This window comes from Onthophagus taurus, chromosome 7, assembly GCF_036711975.1.
Source record: "Onthophagus taurus isolate NC chromosome 7, IU_Otau_3.0, whole genome shotgun sequence".
In the NCBI taxonomy this organism is placed as follows: Eukaryota; Metazoa; Arthropoda; class Insecta; order Coleoptera; family Scarabaeidae; genus Onthophagus; species Onthophagus taurus.
Window position 1 is genome coordinate 19,281,037 of NC_091972.1, and position 16,751 is coordinate 19,297,787.

The 16,751-nt window shown below is 30.5% G+C and overlaps 1 protein-coding gene across 1 annotated transcript in view; it reads left to right on the forward strand.

Moving 5' to 3' along the window:
• The first annotated feature begins 9,515 nt into the window (after nucleotides 1–9,515).
• Nucleotides 9,516–16,751, forward strand: part of LOC111417725 (zinc finger protein pebbled) — a 28,260-nt gene continuing 21,024 nt past the window's right edge. The window contains exon 1 of the mRNA XM_023050089.2: nucleotides 9,516–9,693. The gene's annotated coding sequence lies outside the window, so the exon portion shown is untranslated. The remainder of the gene's footprint in view (nucleotides 9,694–16,751) is intronic.

A 16,751-nucleotide genomic window follows, 5' to 3' on the forward strand; every position in this document is an offset into this window, starting at 1 on the left:
ACAATTTCATTGAAATATCTCAATTGGTTCGTGTGAGACAACTTTTTAAAATTCGATCTTTTTTAAAGTACGATTTTCGATGTACAAAAATTAATGTAAAAAATTGGTACAACGACATTTTTGGGAATTATTGAATAATGAGTATCAAATCTACATTAAATTAGCTATAAAATGATCATAATTTTATTGAAATATCTCAATTAGTTCTTAAGATACAATATTTTTTAGTTCGATCTTTTTTAAGGTGCGATTTTTGATAAACAAAGATGAATTTAAAAAATTGGTACAACGTGATTTTTGGGAATGATTGAATAATGAGAATCAAATCTACATTAAATTGGCTATAAAATGGTCACAATTTCATTGAAATATCTCAATTGGTTCGTGCGATACAATGTTTTAAAATAAAATGTTTCGATGGAAGTACGATTTTCGATGTACAAAAATTAATTTAAAAATGTTGGTACAATGAGATTTTTGGGAATTATTGAATAATGAGTATCAAATCTACATTAAATTGGCTATAAAATGATCACAATTTTATTGAAATATCTCAATTAGTTCTTGAGATACAATGTTTTTTATTTCGACCTTTTTTAAGGTACGATTTTTGATGCACAATAATTAATTTAAAAAATTGGTATAACGAGGTTTTTGGGAATTATTGAATAATGAGTATCAAATCTACATTAAATTGGCTATAAAATGGTCACAATTTCATTGAAATATCTCAATTGATTCTTGAGATACAATGTTTTGTAATTCGATCTTTCTTAAGACACGTTTTTCGATGTGAAAACATGAATTTAAAAAATTGGTACAACGACATTTGAATAATGAGTATCAAATCTACATTAAATTGGCTATAAAATGATGATATCTTTATTGAAATATCTCAATTGATTCTTGAAATATAATGTTTTAAAATGCGATTTTTCTTTAAGCCACGATTTTCGATGTACAAATATTAATTTAAAAAACTGGTACAACGAGATTTTTGGGAATTATTGAATAATAGGTCAAATCTATATTAAATTAGTTATAAATTGATCATAATTTCATTGAAATATCTCAATTGGTTCTTGAGATACAATGTTTTAAAATGCGATTTTTCTTTAAGCCACGATTTTCGATGTACAAATATTAATTTAAAAAACTGGTACAACGAGATTTTTGGGAATTATTGAATAATAGGTCAAATCTATATTAAATTAGTTATAAATTGATCATAATTTCATTGAAATATCTCAATTGGTTCTTGAGATACAATGTTTTAAAATTCTATCTTTTTTAAAGCACGATTTTCGATGCATAAAAATTAATTTCTTTAAGGATTATTGTGGAAATATCCCCAATTATGAATTAAAGTATCTTCTTTTTAATGCAACAAGCCGTTTTGAAAAATCACTTTTAGTTCTTGATTAATAAATTTTTGAAATAATCGACAATTTTTCGAATTTTGCAATTTTCGTCGATTAAGTTTCAAAAATTCGTAATAAATCTATTTCTTGGAATATGAATATGAAAATTTTCCAAAGTGTTAATAAAAGTGTCCTCTTTTCAATGAACCAACCCGTTTTGAAAAATAACTGTTAGTTTTTGAGAAAACAATATTTGAAGTTTTGATAAAATTTTCGATGTTGCAATTTTCATCGATAGTTTTCCAATTTCGCTATAAAATTCATTTCTTGAAGGATCCTTGTGGGAATATCACCAATTATTAATTATAGTGTCCTCTTTTTAATGCAAAAAGCCATTTTGAAAAAACACTTTCAGTTCTTGAGAAATAAATTTTTGAAATGAACGATAATTTTTTCGAATTTTGCAATTTTCGCCAATTAAGATTTAAAAATTTGTATAAAATCCATTTCTTGGAATATGAGTATGAAAATTTCCCAAAGTGTTAATAGAAGTGTCCTCTTTCCAATTAACCAACCCGTTTTGAAAAAAAACTTTTAGTTTTTGAGAAAACAATATTTGAAATTTTTTCAGCATCAAAAAAGTTTATTTTTTATCTTGGACTTTTCGCAAAATCACTATCCGTTCCATCACTACTCAAAGTTAAAAGTGTTAGTTATTTAATCAGTTTCATAATAATAAGTAACTCTTACGTAATCAACTTAATGATTTTTTTTCTGAGACATACTTAAATGTAAACAATTTTTTCCTTGAAATCTAAAAGAGAATTTATCATCAATCTTCGTGTTGTTATTGGAAAATTCGAATTATTTCAGCTCAATTATGAAATAATAATTTCAATATGAAGGTTAATTTGTATACAGATATAAATTTGCAAATTTTTTAAAGATAAAATTTCACTTCTAATTTAAATTTAACAGGTGGTTAATCCAAGAATCATTTAAAATTTAAGAGATCCTTTATTTAACGACATAATTACAATTAAAACAACATTACTTGAAGAGACAGACGCCAAAAGCCACACGAATATTTCGCTTCACCATCAATAACTTCCAAGAAAATCGAGGTAATGAATTGGTAATTAATGAATCAGGTACAATTTTAAAATGCAAAGTTTGTCCTTATAGATAAAATAGAAAAAAGTAAGAAAACTAATTATCGAGATATTTTTAGAATTGTTTTTACAATTTTACTATGACATCTAAAACCAATTAATTAAGGAGAAACAACAAAAAGATAAAATAGCAAGAAAAGTATAAAGTAATATTATTTTAAGATCCCGGAAATCGCGGAATTAATTTATTCCTGTTTATTGTACAAAGAAAGAAAATTTAAATGAAATCGCCTCATTTAATTCGTAGAAATCTAATTCACGAATTATTTCGTAAAAAAAATAAAAGAGTGATCTAAAAATATCGCGTCGAAGAATGATTAATATTTTAATAAATTTTATTTTATCCTGGTCACGACAAAGATGACTAAAATATATATGAATTTGAAATAATTTTTTAAATAGATAACGCAGAACGCAGGTGTTCACATATCTTTAAAAATTGTAATGAAAAAAAGAATTCTTTTCTGTTATTGGCATCACGACAAGAGATAAAGAGATCCTTTAAAAATTCCTAAAATTTTATTTTTAATCAAAAATGTTGATTAAATATTTTTGATTAAATTTAACCCAGATAATAGATAATAGATTAAAAATAGATCCGTTTGAAAAAGAACCACAAGAATTAGTCATAAACACATTTTAATATAAATGATTTCGAAGAAATTTCGATAAAAATTTATAAAAGTACTCTTTAATTTTCCAGACGGATAAAATAAAAACTCAGAACACACATTTGAACGTGTGTGGATCCGAATGTGGTTGTTGTTACCACGAACGTAACAGGACATTCAATGTGGTCCCCGACGAGTTAACGGACACAAACCAAGATCACGTATTATGCAGACTATGCAAAGAGTCTACTTATAGTTAACGACGACTTCTTTTTCAAAAAACGTCCTCGTCGTCGTCAACAATTTCGTTACACAAACAATCAACAAATACGATCTGTATCGGCGGCATAAATACCACGCATGGTTTTCGCAATAGAGTATAATGAGAAAGAGATGGATAATGGAAAAAATAAAAAAAAAAATAAAATAGAGTAGCATTTACTGTTAAGATTGTTAGTTGGTGGAGAACCAAGACTGCTAGAATTTTTATTGTTCACATAAATAATAATGCCGGGGATTTTTTTCTATGTTTAAATGTTTTCTTTAAAGTTAACTCAAAAAGAAAAATGTTGAGATAGGTTTTTTTTTATCTAAATAACAAACATCTCGGTAGTTCTTTAAAGTTCTTTAAATTACTCATAACAGGATATTCAATTTTTTTAAATGATTAATTTTTTAATCGGTTATTCATAGTTCTTCCGTTTTTAATCTCGTAAAATTTTATTGTTAAATAAAATTTTAACACATCTTTAATAAGAATACAATAAGGAGGTGGTTGTTGAAATTCTCAATTTTTGTATATGATGAAATATCGAAATTTAGAAAATCATTTCATGATAATAGACGATACTCCCACAGAGACGATTTTGAGAAAGATTAAGAATGACTTCGGGCATATAAACGATGTTCAAAAACTTGGAAGTTAAATTAATTTCATTTTGATATTTAAGATGATGCCGAAGGTTTTAGATAATAATAATGTTAAGTGTTATTCGGGACAAAATAGAAAGGTAATAGGCAGTAACTTGCAGCCGAGGCAATGATTGAATCTAATTCTATGTTTAAGAGTTTATGGTAGTACCTCGACTACAAGCTTAGTATACAAGAATTATTTATATAACAAGACTGTGATGTTTCTTCTCAAAGCCGAGGTCACTTTCTGCCGAGGCAGTAGTTTGATCTTAATATTGTGGTATTCTAAGGAGATTCAAGGTACTGAGGTGGATCTTCAACAACAAGCTGAACCTCACCATTAAGACGTTGATTGACCACTGATTAGATCTTCACAGCGAAACAAATACTAAGAACAGCCTGGGAACACAATATAAACACACAGACAACATACACGTTATAAGATTATCTATAAGTAGGGTATTCCTTTTGTAGATTGTGGAGCAACTCGAGATAATATTAGCGTATTAAATCGTTTCACCTATTAGGGCGTGTAGCTAATGGCTATAGGAGTCGAAGGATTATCAAGATGGAGGATCGATAGCCGAATGTAGGAAAAAAGACCAACCGAAAGACCAAGGAAAAGAAAACGCTTTGAAGAGGAATGCAAAGAGATGGCTGAGGTTGTGAAGTTGGAAGAGATTAGCTGTAGATAAGAAGGAATGGAGAGGCAAAGTAAAGGAACTAAAAAAAGGAGGAGGATCTTAAAGGATATCTAGCACGATGTCTATATGTGCTAGGAACGACGTTGCGATATGCCTAAGATGATGTTGAAACATGTCAGACACAACATTAAGGTAATAACACGATCTTGAAGTGTATTATGCAAAAATGCTTATATCACTACAAGTCTTCCATTAACTAATGAATAATTAACTATGTAATTCTTCATAAAAACACCGGATGTTGGTAATGCAATACACTGAAAGGCTGAACTTACTAATAGAATGAATAGATGGGAGAGGAACTAAAGAAGGTCCTGCACGATGTTTATATGTGCTAGGAACGACGTTGCGATATGCCTAAGATGACGTTAAGACTTGTCAGACACAATATTAAGGTAATAACACGATGTTGAAGTATGTCATGTAAAAATGCTAATACTATTACAAGTCTTCTATTAACTAATCAATAATTAACTATGTAATTCTTCATAAAAACACCTGATGTTGGTAATGCAATACACTAAAAGACACGAACTTACTGAAAAAAGGAATTGAAGGAGGAGGATCTTAAAGAATGTCCTGCACGATGTTTATATGTGCTAGGAACGAAGTTGCGATATCCCTAAGACGATGTTGAGACTTGTCAGACAGAATATTAAGGTAATAACACGATGTTGAAGTGTGTCATGCAAAAATGCTAATATCATTACAAGTCTTCCATTAATTAATCAATTATTAACTATGTAATTCTTCATAAAAACACCTGATATCGGTAATGCACTGCACTGAAAGACACGAACTTACTGAAAAAAAAAGGAATTGAAGGAGGAGGATCTTAAAGAATGTCCTGCACGATGTTTATATGTGTTAGAAACGAGGTTGAGGTATGCCTAAGATAATGTTGAGAGTTGTCAGAAACAATAGTAAGGTATTAACACGATGTTGAAGTGTGTTATACAAAAATGCAAACACTATTACAAGTCTTCCATTAACTAATCAATAATTATAATTAACTACGTAATTCTTCATAAAATCACCTGATGTTGGTAATGCAATACACTGAAAGGCTAAACTTATTAAAAAAAGGAATTGAAGGAGGAGGATCTTAAACAATATCCTGCACGATGTTTTTATGTGCTAGAAACGAGGTTGAGATATGCCTAAGATGATGTTGAGAGTTGTCAGAAACAACAGTAAGGTATTAACACGATGTTGAAGTGTGTCATACAAGAATGCAAACTAATGAATTATTAACAATATACTGAAAGGCTGAACCTACTGAAAAAAGGAATTAAAGGAGAAGGATCTTAAAGAATGTGCTGCACGATGTTTATATGTGGTAGAAACGAGGTTGAGATATGCCTAAGATGATGTTGAGACTTGTCAAACACAATATTAAGGTAATAACACGATGTTGAAGAGTGTCATGCAAAAATGCAAACACTATTACAAATCCATTGACATATACATATACATTCCATTAACTAATCAATTATTAACTATATAATTCTTCATAAAAACACCTGATATCGGTAATGCACTGCACTGAAAGACACGAACTTACTGAAAAAAGGAATTCCCATATTTGTTTTGGAACGGGAGCGATAATGTTCATTAAGTGTATCCCATATCTTTGACGTTGCTTATAATGTTTCCAAGTGTAAACTTAAGAAGCATTAAGGTAGGTTTTTTCTAGCAATTCATTCCATTCAAATCCGTATAGCCATATAACCTTGTCATTTATAACCTTGTTACAAAATGGCTTTACAGAAAAATTTTTCAATGACTTAGAAATTACTATCAATATTGAGATATTGAGACTTGGACTGCTTCTTATTTCATTGGACAAGTTTGCTTGATGAACCAGTTAGGTTCATCCTAGCAATCAGAAAAAGCATATCTATGTTTTCATGGATGCTGCAGAAAATCATGATCGAATCAACATTGTCTTTGATAAGTCGACAAAAATCTTAGTCTTATATTCTTCGAAACTGCAAGATTGCAAATTTCATGGAAAACTAGAGAAGTGCAAATAATCCTAAAATGGGGGAAAAATTTATCACAACCTGAGAATATAAAACCTATTCACCAAGTCTACTACTCTGGTTATTGAAAATAATCGAATTCTGGGAACGTAGAGGAGACATTGAAGTATAACAAGATGAGAATCTCCCTAGCACATTGGAACTTATTCAGAAAAAGAAACAGCGACCATTACAGTACTATTAAATGTCAAAAATACTTGCGCTTCAAAAAAGGGTAATCAGCTGCAGTAATCAGTTAGAAAGAGAATGTAGGAAATTCTCTTGATTTCTTGAATTCTACTTGATTTCTAGGAATTAAAGTTCGTAACCATGTCTTATTTACGACGAAGCTATGAAGGATACCAGAACCCATATTGGTATTCAAATCAATTTGGAAATTTAGTTGGATAATAAGAGAAGTCATTTTGAAAGTATTAAAGACTTTTTAAAAGTGCCGTAAATAAGATTAGAACGTCCATACTAAATCCATAAAAGCACCACAAATAAACCAACTTGGTGTACCAAGCAATTTTATTGTGAAAATGGGAGACAAAGGTAAACCCAATTCAGGTTCTTAATTATCTCCTCCACTATATAATATATTCTTAAATAATTTCTTGGCGATGAGGTCAAAAACTAAGGAGTAATTGTCTAAATTAGCAAATGATACGGAAATATTGGCCAAACTGAAGGATGAATATGCCAAAACTTGGCAAATGTAATATGGCAAAATGAGCAGCAAACAAGTTACAAACACAATTCTATGTTTAGCAACTAATACAGCTGATAATTATTATGTCAGGAATGCCAAATATGGTGAAAGCATCGGACAATAAAGAATTGTTTGGCATATAAACTAATGCGAAGAGTTTTGCGTGTTTAGTTCTTGCTTCAATCTATCCATCATTCTATAATATTAGTAAATACTGATAATCTACATGACTGAGTAGAGTTTGGGAAATATTGTAATAAAAAGTCAAAATAATATATTTGATTTGTTTTTATCAACAAGAGATTAGAACTAAATCCATAAAAGTACCAGAAATAAACGGTGTACCAAGCAAAGCTAAGATGCTTCCCGAAATTACAACATAATTTCGTTACAACCAGTCTACTGGCACGGTTATCTAAAATTATGGGAAGAATTGGCAGAAAAATACCGAAGTATCAATTTGGGTTGAAGGAACCATCTCATTCGCACATAAGAAGACTATTACGCTGCTAGATATCTGGCAAGGTTACTTTCTGGAAAAGATGATCGAAGCCAACCTGGAGGAACAATTTGATAAGAACTATGGATTTCTGTTTAAAAACCAAAGATTTGTATGGGATTAACTTAATTATCTCTTCTGCTGTATAATATATACTTAAATAATTTCTGGGCGATAATTAATTAATTATTAAGGCGTAATTGTCTAAATTAGCAAATGATACGGAAATATTGGCGAAATTGAAGGATGTATATGCCAAAACTTGGCAAATGTAATATTGCAAAATGATTTGTTTGGCATATATAGCAAATACTAAAATATTATGATACATGAGTGAATAGAGTGGTATACAGTTTGGGAATTAATGTAATAAAAAGTTAAAACAAGATATTTGCTTTTTATATCAACATTTAGACACTTTTAATTACCTTTTTGTAACTAAATAAGCAAATCGATGAGGACTCATACCAATACAGAAGTTATCTGCTAATGAGGAATTTAGCCAAATGCTTAACCAATGATACTAAAATGTCATGTCCTGAATTGTGGGTCACCGTATAGTTGTTGAGTCATGAACATCTATGAATTACGAACTCTTCAAAATTAATGTTACATAATGTATTATTTCTGGAAATGATGTGCAAGTCCAGTTAGGATTTCCATATTAATTAGATTCAATAATAATTTTTGGTTATTACGTTTTAAGTGGTGCCTAATTTATTTCTAATTTACCACTTCATTTTTATGCAAGAAAAATTTTAAGGTATAACACGTTCATCGAAAAGAGGAAAATGTGTTCTATTAGAATATTAAAAGAAACATTTACGTTCCTTTTAGGATAATAAACTTAGTTGTCATAGTAACGAAATCTAACATAATACAAACAAAACAATTTTTGTATATTTTGCAAATTTTTGTTACACCTTGTATATATCTGTTAAAATACATTAAATAGCGATCAACATTGATCATAGAAAAATGTAATTTGATTGTATCAAAAAAAGTACATCAATATACCATAAAACAAAAAAAAAGCAAGTAAAATAAAAGAGAAAAAGCAATTGAGTTCGACACAGGCGACTCGATGCGACCAATTACGAGCTCTCCGCATCCGAACGTTCATCATTTGTCACCCCCACTGTCCTCCTCACTCTCTCTTCGCTCCGCGACGTTTTTTTTTTTAAACAAAAAAGAAAAAACAAAACAACGAAGAAATAAAGAGCATTGAGTTGAAAAGAGAAAGAAAATAACCGTGTACTGTGATAACGCGATGAGAGGCGCAAGGTTCCCCCACCACATGGCTCGTGCCGGTCGACCAATCAAAAATCGCATCAACGCACCGCGGGTAGATGAAGCCTCCTTGGATCTTAGGGAGTCACTCGTTGTCACACAGTCTTTCGAACGTTACGCTCATGGCACGAGTTGATTTTCTGTTCTTAAGTTGGTTTTAAAGAAATTTTAATTTGAAGTATTTTTTGTTTTAATACAAACAGAAAAAAGGACGTGATTTATTTTTTTTTTAAGTTTTTGTGCGAATTTTAATTGTGACAATTTCTTCCCCATCACCTTTTTTTTTTGGTGCGTGATCAAAAAGAAAATTGACTTAAGTGAATTGCAAAAAAAAATCAGTTGAGAAGATATTTTGAAGTTTTTGTTGTGGTTTGTAATGGATTTGAGATATCTCCATCAACAATTACGGTAAGCGGCTTTTCAACGTTCAAAATTGAATATTTTTTCAATTGTTTTCTGGTAAAGTCAATTAAGCAAAGTGCAGATGCATGTTAACCTTGCCAATAAAAACCACGAAAAAAATCCTAGATAATTTCTCAATTATATTCGTGGAATAACATGTTCAAGGTTCCTTAAAAAAAAAAGCGATTAAGGGTGCTTTGCTTAAGGATATCTTTAATTATTTGCCAAAAATATTTGTGTGTGTTGTATTAAAGAGATGTTTTTTTAAATTTTTTTTTGGACCAATTTATATATCAATTTCAACCCCCTTACATAGTGGGTGTGTCCAAACCTATCTCATGAGAGCAGTTAGGTCAAGATGGCCGCCTGCACCTGTATTGATCTCGCGTCTCTGTACCTGTCGTTGCCATGGTAACACATGATACAAAGATATCGTTGAAATAAAACAAAATCAAAACAAAAAATGCAAAAGTTAAAATTTTTGCTTAAATATGGCTAAATCAGAAAGAATGTTATGTCGACAAATTAAGTTGCAAAAAATTTTGAAACCACATTCACCTTTTGACATTTAAAAGTAAATTGATGTTCCAAGAATTGTATTTACAAGGAAATGATTCATTTATCCCTTTAGGTACTAAACGTTTTGATAACTCTTTTTCTTCCTTCTAAGAAAATTAATGTTCTTGGAAGTAAATGATTCATACAAGCTTAAAATCATACGAGATCTTATTGAGTGTGGCCTAAAAATCTTCTAGGAAATGATTTTACCCTCTTTAAAAGGTGGGGGAGAGGTCAGGTCGTTGCTGATAAAAAGGTGATTCCGTGCCGAGTAGTACCACCCTAGTTCATTGTACAAATTTGACTCATCTTCCAACAATGGAGATATCCCCTGCTTAGTTGAGTTGAGGAGAGAAACCACCTTTTCCAAATAGGGTGTTTATTACACGCTTAATCTATCCGACAATAGCCATAGATTAGCTTTTTCACCAACAACCCTTACCTTTATTTTCACCCCCTTTTTTTGATCAACTTTTCGATTTTTATTAAATAAACCAAATTACTTATTTCAAAAACTAATATTTATTTTATCTCGCGGATAATTACTAATAAAAAATCTATGGTTGAGTAATTATTACGTAGCAACAAGATTTTTTGATCTCGGCCAATTCTCGGAATGATAGAGTCGATACACTTGAATCTCTTAAACTTCATCAGATAGGATTAAAAAAAAACTATCTCTTATCATTTTTCGTCTATATCTCATCGTTCTCGATTTTGCTGTTTAATTAATACCCAACGTTTGTCTCAAATAACTAAAATCACCTTTGCACTTTACGTAAAATAGTGAGATGACGTGATTTGAGAGATTGAAATGCTTTGTTTCTGAAAACATTTATAGAAATTGATTAAAACTCATTAAGTAGATTTTTTTTATATAAAAATATTTTGTTTGTGAACTGATTTCTGTTATTAAAATCATCATCAACAAAATATTTCAAACTAACAAAATAACAAAGTATTTCTTGTATTCTTATATTTTTTTAAAATCTCGTTATCCAGTTATCCAGTAAAGAAGAGACGAGATAAAAAAATGAGAGAATTCTAGGTTGATTGCAAAAAACTGGATCAAATCTTCCACAAAAAAGAGAAAAAGGCAAGATAATTAAAATCCTAGATTTAAAATTAATCTTACCTTGCATTCAAGAATCTCAAAGTAGCAACATAGAAGACCAATCTTGATGTAGTACAATTAATCTTCAAAGATGTGGTCGAATTTTGAAAATTTTGGAACTTTGGCAAAACAGAGATCCTGACAAAATAGCCAGAAGAACTTATTGTTAGTGGTGAACTGCTTTATAACTTTGAAATAATCAGAACCTCCATTTATACAAGGGTGAATGCCAACATATATCCGGTGCCTCTGCAAAATAATATTGAAGTGTTGGTGCTTATCATTGCGTAATATTAATTATCTTTGTATTGGTGTAGGCCTCAGCCGCAAGCAGCCTCGGGTTCATAATCTTTGCTCATCGCTAAAGACCACTGTTTGTAACCACAAAAATTGCGATAACACCAAGAGTTATGTCGCAAACAGTTAGGCAGTCTAAGTTAATCATGTAATTCTTCTCTTACGCCAAGTTTGACCTCTTCTTCTAATTTGGGAATCCATTTAAATAATTTATTGCAGCGAAAATTTAAAGTTTTTGATTAAACTTTCTAATTGTATGGATTTCCATTCTCGATTTACCCATATGTTCAATGATAGTCTTTCCGAGTAGACATTTCTGCAGGGTGAGGTTGTAATATGTAATCGTTAATATATTAGGTAAATAATATCTAGTGGTCACATATCTATATGACACATAAATACTTGATGGTGTATCTTCGCCACTACTTGAGATGGCAGAAGATTAGATTCTAATTGCAGAAGACTTAATCACTGTATAAGAGACTAAATGCTACTAATTCAGGGCTAGGTACTATTAACTGCATTCTGTTTGCAGAAAGATATACAGGGTGTGTCAAATATCTCGAATATAACAAATAACTTCGCTATTTGTAGTTTTAAAGAGAAATGTTTCAAATAAAAAGTTCTTTATTAATTGTGGCGCATTTTTTCTCGATTTTTTTCTGTTATATGATTTCGGTTATTAAAATCATCATCAACAAAATATTTCAAACTAACAAAATTTATTTTGCACATCGAAGTATTTCTTGTATTCTTCAATCAATCGTGAAAGAATAGAAACAAAGAAGAGGCGAGATAAAAAAAAACAAGAGAATTCTAGGTTGATTGCAAAAAACTGGATCTGATTTTCCACAAAGAAGAGAAAAAGGCAAGATAATTAAAATCTTGGATTTAAAACTAATCTAACCTTGCATTCAAGAATCTCAGAGTAGCAACATAGAACCAATCTTGATGTAGCACAATTAATCTTCAATACTTCAAAGATTAATACACTTAGAATTTTGGGAGAAAGTTGCCACTGTCTTTATACATTAACTTTGGCAAAACAGAGATGATGAAAAAGTACCCAGAAGAGCTTAGTGGTGAATTGCTTTATAGCCTTAAAATAATCAGAACCTCCATTTAAACAAGGGTTATGCACACAATTCATAACGATCTTTGTGGAGTGTCATATATCCGGTGCAAAATAATATTGAAGTGTTGCTCCTTATCATTGCGTAATGTATTAATTAACTTTGTATCGGTGTAACATGACGCCTCAGTCACAAGCAGCCTCAGATTAATAATCTTTGCTCATCGCTAAAGACTGATAGTCTTTCCGAGTAGACATTTCTGCAGGATGAGGTTGTAATATGTAATATTTAATATATTAGGTAAATAATATCTAGTGGTGTAGTGTTCACATATCTATATAACACATAAATACTTGATGGTATATTTTCACCACTTCTTGAGATGGCAAAAGATTAGATTCTGATTGCAGAAGACTTAATCACTGTATAAGAGACTAAATGCATTCTGACTGCATTCTGTTTGCAGGAAGATATACAGGGTTTGTCAAATATCTAGAATATAGCCAATAACTTCGCTATTTGCACTTTTAAAGAAAAATGTTTCGATTTTTTTCTTATACAACTATAAGATTTAATATGTTCATCGCATAGAGGATTTAACCTCTATCAAAGTATGCAAAAAATTTGTGGATCTCATTTAAAATTACAATGTTGGTTGCCATAGCAACGAAACAAAAAACAATACAAACAAGCTAATATCACCAAAAAATGCGCCGCCATTAATAAAGTAACTTGTATTTGAAACATTTTTCTTTACAACAATAAATGGCGAAGTTATTGGCTATATTCCAGACATTTGACACACCCTGTATATTGTTGGTTGAAGACATGATACTGCTTATAGAAAATGCTACTTGCAAAAATGTAGATGCTGTTTGCAGTAGACTTAATACTGCTGATAGGAGACTAGAAACTGGTGATGAAACATATTTACAAATGGAATACTTCATAATATTAATAATAGATGTATACCTGTTGATGGAAGACTAAATATATTGTAAAGAAAACTAAATACTGTTGGCAGAAGATTTAATACTAATACCAGAGGGCTACATAATTAACTAGATCCGCTTGACCCGAACAGAAATGCAATAAAAGCCGTTTTTTGCGAAAGTATTTTTCTGGAAAGCCGTTTGTTGTTCCACCACTATTGTCTGCTTTGGCAATAATTATTTCCTCTTTTGATCTGAATTGTCCCATTTTCATTTTTCATTCAAATTTATATTTGCCTTCTTCTATAAAACACACAAATTAGTACCAATACGTTAAGCGCTAGGATGAGCAATACTGCGGTGATTAAAGTTTTTAAAATCCACTTTTTGACTTCCTCTTCTGCTCTTAATTCGTATCAATTTTTTTTTGTTGTCTGTTATTTGGCAGAATCGCCATGTGATGCCCGTTGTTCCTTTGGATCAGGTGAAATTAATTAAAGAATAATTCATTTACTTTTCTTTATTAATTTTCTTCTCACATGTCAACAACTACTCTACCTTTTCATACATTACCTCGTATTAATATTACATAATTGCAACGTGTACCAACTGTCAACCTACTTAGAATCGATTTACAATTACAGTACTGGTACTAGATACTTAATGACTAATGGAAAGCTTGATAATATTAATAATAGATTAGATACTTCTTGCAGAAGCTTAAATACTGCTGCCTGAAGATTTGATACTAGTACCAGAGGATTAGATACTGCTACTAGATACCTAATGACTAATGGAAGACTTGATAATGTTATCAATAAATTAGATAATGCTTTTAAAAGACTAGATATTGTTTATTAGTACCTATTGATGAAACACTAGATACATCTACAGAAGCTTAAATACTACTGATGGAAGATTTGATACTAGTACCAGAGAACTAGATACCTAATAACTAATAGAAGACTTCGTTATTAGTAGTAGATTAGCTACTATTTGCAAAGGACTAGATACTGTTGTGAAAAGACTAATAACTATTGATGGAATACTAGATACTTCTTGCAAAAGAATAGTTGCTGCTTACAAAACACTTATTACTGCTTGCAGGTGACTAACTACTTATAGATTACTAAATACAACTATCAGTATACACAACGCCTCACAGCGCTTATAGACACATAGATAATGGTTGATGCATAATGTCAAATTTATGTCTAAATCATCGACAAAACATTGAATCTCGTGTTTGATCTCGGGAATAGTCCATGGCGTATTGGCATAAACTCTAGCCCGATGCCAATTCGCACGATCTATATGGCTAGTTAATATCGAAATGTCGGAAAATGATACTATCTACAAATCGTCCAGATGAGAACTCAAAAACTTGATTCACTTTATTTTGATACATCATCCATTGAACTTATCGAATGCGCTATTTTTGATCTGTTGCTTTGAGCTGAACCTTGTAGAAATGAAAATGAAGATCCTTTATCAGAATTCGTCGCTTGGTGTTTCTCAAAATTTGAAGTGATTGTGTTATGCCGAATTGATGTTCTCGGATTTTTAGCGAATTATTCATTTGCAGCAAAATTCCGCGAATTTTATGGCCAGTTTCAGCGTTAGTTAATGTTTGTAATGTCTTCTCACAATGATAACACGTTAATCCTTTGTGTGTAATTGATGATTTGTGTGAGTTGTTAAATTTCAGAGATGCCACATGTACCTACAGAACAAAATGGCTGGATCAAATATTTATGTATATGATAAATAAGCATTGAAAATGATTTCTTGTATGATCAGATTTTCATCAAAAAGTTATAACTTAAATGATGCTACATCTAGCAAGATTCTTTTTTCTCCCAAAGTCTGTACTTAATCTGTCAAGATGTTATTATTGTTATCATATATATTTTTCTTTAGTCATTTTTTGTTTGAAATGTTTAAGAGCATGTTTGGACGAATTTAGAAAGTGGAGAAGGAATTTGACGTTTAAAAAATATATAGCGCAAAATGGTGAACAAATTTGTGATATTAAATTAAAATTCTACTATAAAAATTATTCATTGTACTATAATAAAAGTAGATAAAAAGGGAAATCCAAAGAGACACTTTCGCATGATGTCTAATTCGTCAATTTCATCCGTTCGTTCTACTTAATAGTTGCATAAACATACAAATTAGTATTTGTTATATGACTCTCAGACCACAAACATACTCGCTCAGCACAGAAAATCTACTCACACACGCGGATAGAAAAAATGTATACTCGTCGACGTCGTAACATCACGCTTTCTTGCTCTTGAGATGATGGGTAGAAGACGAAAGATTCGCGACCGACAGACCGAGACGCCCATCTATAACAATTTACCATCAGTAAAAGTATATCCAATTATTAATAATTACCCCGAAAAAGAATTAAATTACACAACGAAGAAAAAATCTTTAAATGTATATACTCAATCATTGGGAATCCCTTTTTTAATATTCAAACTGATACATTTTTCTTAAAAATGCCACACATAGAATTGTTGATTTTAGATGAGTCTTATGAATGAAAATAAAAAATATCTGGAGATAAATAAATATGTGAAATCTTCGTTTATCTGTTTTATGCAAACCGTTTTTTTTTTTGATGACTTTGTTGAGAAATATTGCGTGATTGCGACAGATAATGAGATGTCTTTGTGTTATTCATTGCGTTCATGGTGATTCACTTTGCCAACGAACGTCTAGAAACTTTAAAAGAAGTACTACAAAAAAAAATAGTGTAAAAATTTGTACAAATAGGAAATATTATTAATTTTGTTTGTTTTTAATTAGGAAATTGAGAAATCAATGTTTTTCTCGATTAAAATGTCGCGTGCGTAATGTTGCAATATAATTAAAACAAAACTGAAAAAAAAAATATGAACACGAGTACCTTTTATCGTTTTTAAAAGAAAATAAATATTTACCGGGAAATTGTTTATTGCTTTATCTGTTATGGTGTCAATAAGGAAATGCATGAATATCTGTATCATGGAGTCTGTTTTGTAACTAAAAATAAATATTAAACTTAAGAAAATAATTCTAGTAATTATTAATTCATTG